This window comes from Rissa tridactyla, chromosome 2 (assembly GCF_028500815.1).
Source record: "Rissa tridactyla isolate bRisTri1 chromosome 2, bRisTri1.patW.cur.20221130, whole genome shotgun sequence".
Taxonomy (NCBI): Eukaryota; Metazoa; Chordata; class Aves; order Charadriiformes; family Laridae; genus Rissa; species Rissa tridactyla.
The window spans coordinates 33,010,049-33,016,604 of NC_071467.1; the positions used below are offsets into that span (position 1 = coordinate 33,010,049).

Consider the following 6,556-nt stretch of genomic DNA (forward strand, 5'->3'; position numbering starts at 1 on the left):
AGTGTATTTTGAGGTGAAGTGTTCTTGTAATTTAGAGTCTTTAAGAATAATTGTCTCTTAGTGAGTACTTATTTACAATGCAATATAGACTATATTATTCTCAGTACTATATGAACACCTTAAAGACACTTTTCTTGCAACGAAAGTTAGCTGCATCATTGCTGTGGATGAACTCCAGAGTGTCTAAAGGGTATAGACTACACTATGGCCGGGCTCACTATCTCTATTCAAAAAGCTTTCCAACCTCTTTTCTGGGCTTTCAGAAGGCCTGTTCCTAAGTTTAGCAGTCACTCCCCTTCGTCTCAAGGAAGATGGGAAAGTATATTTAAAAACTTTGAGCCACTGAGCTCTTCTTTTAGCAATGAATGCGTACAACCAGGTCGTCTCAGAAAATATAATTCTTTGAAATCGCAGTGCTAAATTCTTTCCTGGGTAAGGCAATAATGTCCAGTCTTTGCTGGGTTGGTTGGCCTGTCCAGTGTCCTGTTAAAACTGTGTAGCCCTCAGTCTTGTGGCTAGATTACCTGAAATTATTTTGCGGTTCATTTTGGTGTGGGATAACAACATGAAAAGCAAACAATTCCTCTCTCCCCCCTCCCTCCCAGTGTTCTAGGTCACCTTGGCAGTCTACCATTGCAAATACAATACAGATTTTAATAATATCCCTACTTCATATTAAGTGGCAGCTCTAAATACAATATAAAACCTTATCAACCTGACCAGCACTTCAGATCCCTGAATCCTTTCGAACAGTAGATATCCCCAGTGTCAATAAATGTGATGCTGCCTTCAATCAAGAGCTGCCAAGCCTTATGGCATTCACACTGTCACAAGCTTTCCTTTGTGCTTTCAAGAGAAAGGAGATCTCTTAGATAGATTGTCTGAAGGTCATGTAAGGAACTATAAAAGTAAAAAACCTGAATATCTTTTCTATCCTCTGATGCTTCATAGAATCATAGAATCATTAGGGTTGGAAGGGACCTTAAAGATCATCTAGTTCCAACCCCCATATTGTAGAATCTGGTATCTCTGAAGGAAGAAAAACATTTGGCTTCTCTTTTCAATGTAATATTACTATTTTAGTAAAATTTATGACTGTTCATCATTCCCAATAATAATATTTCCAAAGTTATTTCCATTAGTGGAACTGAATTCATACTTCTTAAGCTACCAGTATAGGATCAAAGTTCAGGGCAGTTATTGCCACTGAAGTGAAGGGGTCTTTCTCATCCACTCACCTCCTGTTGCTGCCTTCTTGCCTAGTGTCAATAAGGCCTTTTCAGTAGCTTCTATATACAGAAAATAAGTGATTAAATCCAAGGACTATCCTCATTGTATATGCATAGTTTACATTTATTACAGAGCACATGCAAACATTTCCCACTTATGGCATGACAAAGTATGATCAAGGAGAGCAGTCTAATTGCTGCGAAACTTGTGTTTACTTGAAAAATGACTTTGGTTATGTTGTAAATCAACGTGTCTTTCTACTGAAAATGTCAAATAATTAAGATTCAGAAAAAAACCCTGCAATTAATATAAGAATCTCAACGTAAGAGTATACAAAGTTTAAAGTAAGTAACATGGGTTCATAGCAAATGACATTTGTTCAGCTCACCGTCAAGACATGCAAGAAGATTTGTGGCGATTGTAATACAGGGACAGCAGGAGTGGCTAGGGGAAAAGGAGGGTTTTTCTTCTGTCTAATGGTAGAGCAGAAATGGATTTTGAAAAAGAAGCTCAAAGGGTAAAGTGTGGGCCTTGCAGAGTAATTCCGGAAGATCATGTGTTTGAATTAACATCATGAGGCAGTGGCTGGTGGGGACTTTTGAATGAGAACAGAGTAGTTTGTTGAATGGAGTGGCAGAATCAACAGGAAATCCAAGATACAAAGTTTATTAAGGAAGCAAAAATCTATAATGTGTTTTGAATGAACTACTGACTGTGACAGACAAACCCTTCACCTCACCGTAAGCCTCACATCCTTTGCAGATTTAATAAGGTCTCCCTCTGTCCTACAGTTCAAATTATAAATTCTTTGATAACTATTCTTTACATACATGTTTTCAAGCGTGTTTTGTCTGAACTATGGCTTTAGATAAACCATCATTCCCTAATTTTCTTTCACTAAAGCTATGTGAGCTATTGTTCAGATGTGACAAAAGCCAAGACATACGACAACCACTTCTTTTTGCACAAGACCCTGTATTCTATCACAGGTGACATTAGAATGGTGTGGCAAAGTTTTTATGTTGGCAGCCCAGGTTGTCATTTGCTGATTTCCTTTATACCTTTTAAGAGCTTCCAAAGTTCTTTATTATTTCAGTATTTTACAGTTCTGAAGAGAGTTGGCTAATCCATAATGTTTTTGACTTTTCCTAATTCTGCCCTTTTTTCAAGACATTCCACATTTTTCACTTTTCTCCTGTTTTTAGGAACATCACCCATCCTCTATTCATTTTGTTCAACTACAACTACTAACAATGCTGAGGTTGCTTCAGCAAGTGCATTGCATACTTCAGAGCAAATCCTTCAGGCCTAGCTGATTGAAAACATCTAATTTTCCTCAGTATCCTTTAAGTTGTTCTTTTTGAATTCTCATTTGAGCATTTATCCCTTGATTGCTGATTTTGTTGTAGCTCATTACTTTTCTCTCCCAAAGACTGACCGAGATGAATTTCAGATCAGCTTGGCTATTCAGAAGAGATAGTTTGTGTTTGTTTTCTGATTTTGTGTATCAATGACACAGTCTGGCTCAGAACCGCCTAACTGCAAACCTGAGAAACTGCTTCTGAATAGTAGCATTTTATTAGCAGACACGAAATGACTGCCCTCAAGTGGCAATAAGAGAGTAGTACCACTTGTGGTATGTCGATATATTCATCGGCTGCAAACAAATTTTTATTAGTAGCCAAAATCCGAGGATTTAAATTACAGCATCAGTCAGGGTCTGACAGTTAAGCTTCCCTTTTGAAGAAAGCTGAACGGGCATGCATTTCCAAATGGGTGGGTTTTCTGTAAAAGCTGCTGTTTCTCACTCAGGCAGGCTTTGTTACAGTTTTGCTATGCTATTTTATTTCCTTTTATACAGTTTATTGAGGCATTTTAAAATTACTGATGAATTAAATGATTAAGAACTGTAAAAACCCCCTCTGAGATTGAGTATAGAAATGAATACCAATACAAAACAGTTTGGTTTTTTTTTTATAATGTATATGTGTGACTTTGGATTCTCCTATATACTGTTTGTTATCACTGGAAATTGAGAGCAGGGAGGGGCAATGTTAAAATCTTTTTATTTTTTTCAGTCAGATTTTCTTCTACAATAGCAAATGCTTTATGCAGCTGAAGAATAATAATCTTCCAACTGTAGCTGCGCTTCGGCCCTGTTCTCAGAAGCAGAGCACTTCACCCAGGCAGATTTGAAACACTGAAAAGGAAGCAAACAAAAACTCACTGAGAAACTTCTTAAATGTATCTTCTCTGGCTTCTTCATCCCCTCATTTTGGAGCTGCTGTGATCCACCATTAAGCTGTTGATGCACAGTTAACAGCAAAGAGAACAGAAAATTCAGGCAGGGCACATTGGGAGGCTGGGATTTACACTGGTGTGGAGTAGTGTGGGGAGTACAGCAGTTGTGGTAATAATACACTGTGTCCTTGTGAGGCGAGATATAAATAATGCATACTGATGGGCAACTTAACTTTTAATTGCCTTTATTCTTGTCATTTGGAATGAGGTGTTTTGTCTCTGTGTGTGTGTGAGTGAGGCCGGGAGGTCACAAGTTATTTATTGTCAGTACTTGTTTAGGATGAGGGCTGTATGTGACTAAATATTCCTTATTTAAAGAAATTATGTATCTGAGGTAACATTGGGAATGTAGAAGCAAAGCGAGACCTGCTTTAACCATACCATTCGAGAATTTTCTTTAATGAGAACAGCTGAGCAATATTTTGACCAGATATATAATGCATGAGATAGATACATTTTTCTTTTCCGCCTATTCAAATGTCAAGCTGCAAGTGCAAATAACATTTTCCAGTAACTGCAGTTTTCCCTTATAACTCTATAACTCAAGCAGGCAAATACCATTCAGTTACTGAAATTGCTATCGCTGTCCTATTTTTCTTGGGCACAAATGGTTTTGGGGGCACAAATGGTTTTGTATTGTAGTTCCTTTTTCTTTCTCCTTTTGCAACAATTATTTTCTCCACTGGACCTTCAGCCACATCTTCTCAGTCCAGAGGACTTAGCCCTTTCTAGAGGCCTACACTGCGTGAAGTTATTTCATGTGAGATGATGGAAGGGCACTTCCCATGGGGAGGTGAAGGGTGACCCTGTTTGCCTGTAGTGTCTTGGACACGTGTCTGAGTTAGCAGGTCCTGCACGGTGGTTTGTCTCTATACTGTCTGTCCACAGTCAATCTGAGGTAGCTTTTTTAACTAATTAGGAGCCTGCTTCAAAGTAAAATAAACTGATAAAGGGAAGAGACTATACACAGACAGAAAACATAAAGTAGCTGATGCATGGTGAGTTACCACCAGTATCTTCCTAGTTAGTGAATCAAAGGCAATACTTGGATCTTCAATCCCTGAAAGACCATGCCAGATTCATGTAATATTAGACAGGAGCCAGAAAATGCAAAGTGTATTCATCCCAAATGGATGGAAAATCAATTTAGCATCACCTTGTATCATTGTGTTCAGAAAAATTGATCTGCAGTTAATCTTAACTTCCATAGAATCATAGAATGTGTTGGGTTGGAAGGGACCTTTAAAGGTCATCTAGTCCAACACCCCTGCAGTAAGCAGGGACATCTTTAACTAGATCAGGTTGCTCAGAGCCTTATCAAGCCTGGCCTCCACCACCTCTCTGGGCAACCTGTTCCAGTGCCTCACCACCCTCATTGTAAAGAACTTCTTCCAAATGTCTAATCTAAACCTGCCCTGCTCTAGTTTAAAACCATTGCCCCTTGTCCTATCGCTACATGCCCTTGCAAACAGCCCCTCCCCAGCTTTCCTGTAGGCCTCCTTCAGGTACTGGAAGGCTGCTATAAGGTCTCCCCGGAGCCTTCTCTTCTCCAGGCTGAACAATCCCAACTCTCTCAGCCTGTCTTCATAGGAGAGGTGCTTCAGCCCTCTGATCATCTTCGTGGCCCTCCTCTGAACCCACTTCAACAGGTCCATGTCCTTCTTGTGCTGAGGACTCCAGAGCTGGACGCAGTACTCCAGGTGGCGTCTCACCAGAGCAGAGTAGAGGGGGAGAATCACCTCTCTGGATCTGTTGCAGCGCAGTGGCAGTATCGTAGCCAATGAGGTTAATCCAAGGCACGATTATTGCTAATTGAAAACTAATCTTAACTTTTAAAGATAATATCTTCTGCCTTTTAGATAAGTCTACTAGGATGCTAAGGGTCTAGTTATAAATAGGCATGAAGGAGAAAAAGTAGGATTCATAATTGTTAGAGACATCTAAAAACTACTCAAACAGCCCTTCAAAATGAGTAATGATAATATTAATCACATCAATAATTAATATTAATAGCTGTATATTGATTTGGACTGTAAACCTTTGTATTCTCCCTGTAAGTGGAAAAAAATCTCATTTCTACCCCTTGCAAGGCATAAAATCGCTAATTTGTGACTTGGTGTGAAGTCAGAGCTCAATGCTTGATGATAGTGAGCATTGTTTTGGGACAGAAATTCCATGTGTGGGAACGAGACAGAAAGCTCCACATTTATCTTCCATTTTGAGTTGAAGGAAAGAACCAAAATTTTTTGAAAGTCTTCAGAATCTTAGAATGGTTGAAGTAGCCTTGGCTGAGATGGACTTGTTTGCATGGTCCTGCTGGGGCAATTCAACACACTGACAGAAGCAGTTTTTCATAATGCTGATTATTGCTTCTTTTTTTTTTTTCAAGTATTTGTTCATTTGTCCGTGTATCATTATATAAAATATGATGCTGTAATGGCGAAGTGTAGGCTGTGTAGACTTGACCACACGGACTGTAAAAGTTATGATGATCTAGCCAAAGAAGTAATGGTTCCCAAAGAGCCTCTCTTCTACTGAGTCAAATTTTAAAAAGGAACAGAAAGTCAAAATAAAGTGTACTAAGTCTAACTGGCTTTCTCTAAATTGTCTAGAGACAATCAGTATGCGTGAAATTTGATATATGTGGAAAATGATGTCTTTATAAAGAAGTTGGAGATGCATTTAAGTGTCTGTATCATTTTCTCACAACAGTCTGTTCAGAAACGCACTGGGCCAAATCCATTTGCCTTTCTCTCGTGAGAATTTCAATTACATTCAATGAAACTAAGTGCAAAAATAAACTGAACAATCTGGGGCCTAATATATCTTTCTACTGGCATCAAAATGAAAACAAAAAAGCTTTTTAGCCTTTTATTTTACTTACATTTCTTGACTTTGGATAGCTTCATTTCTGAATGTTCATGCTGAATTAATTACAGTCTATTTCATGATATGTCCTTGGAAAGAAAGACTATAAAACGTTAATAAGCTTCTAACGTACCAGAGCCGGAAAGTACCTCTATAC

The 6,556-nt window shown here is 38.6% G+C and overlaps 1 non-coding gene across 1 annotated transcript; it reads left to right on the forward strand.

Annotated features, from left to right (window-relative positions):
- The first annotated feature begins 5,282 nt into the window (after positions 1–5,282).
- LOC128906428 (U4 spliceosomal RNA) lies at positions 5,283–5,406 on the forward strand. The gene has a single exon (XR_008465172.1). It is a non-coding gene; the product is annotated as a U4 spliceosomal RNA (small nuclear RNA).
- Positions 5,407–6,556: the final 1,150 nt, after the last annotated feature.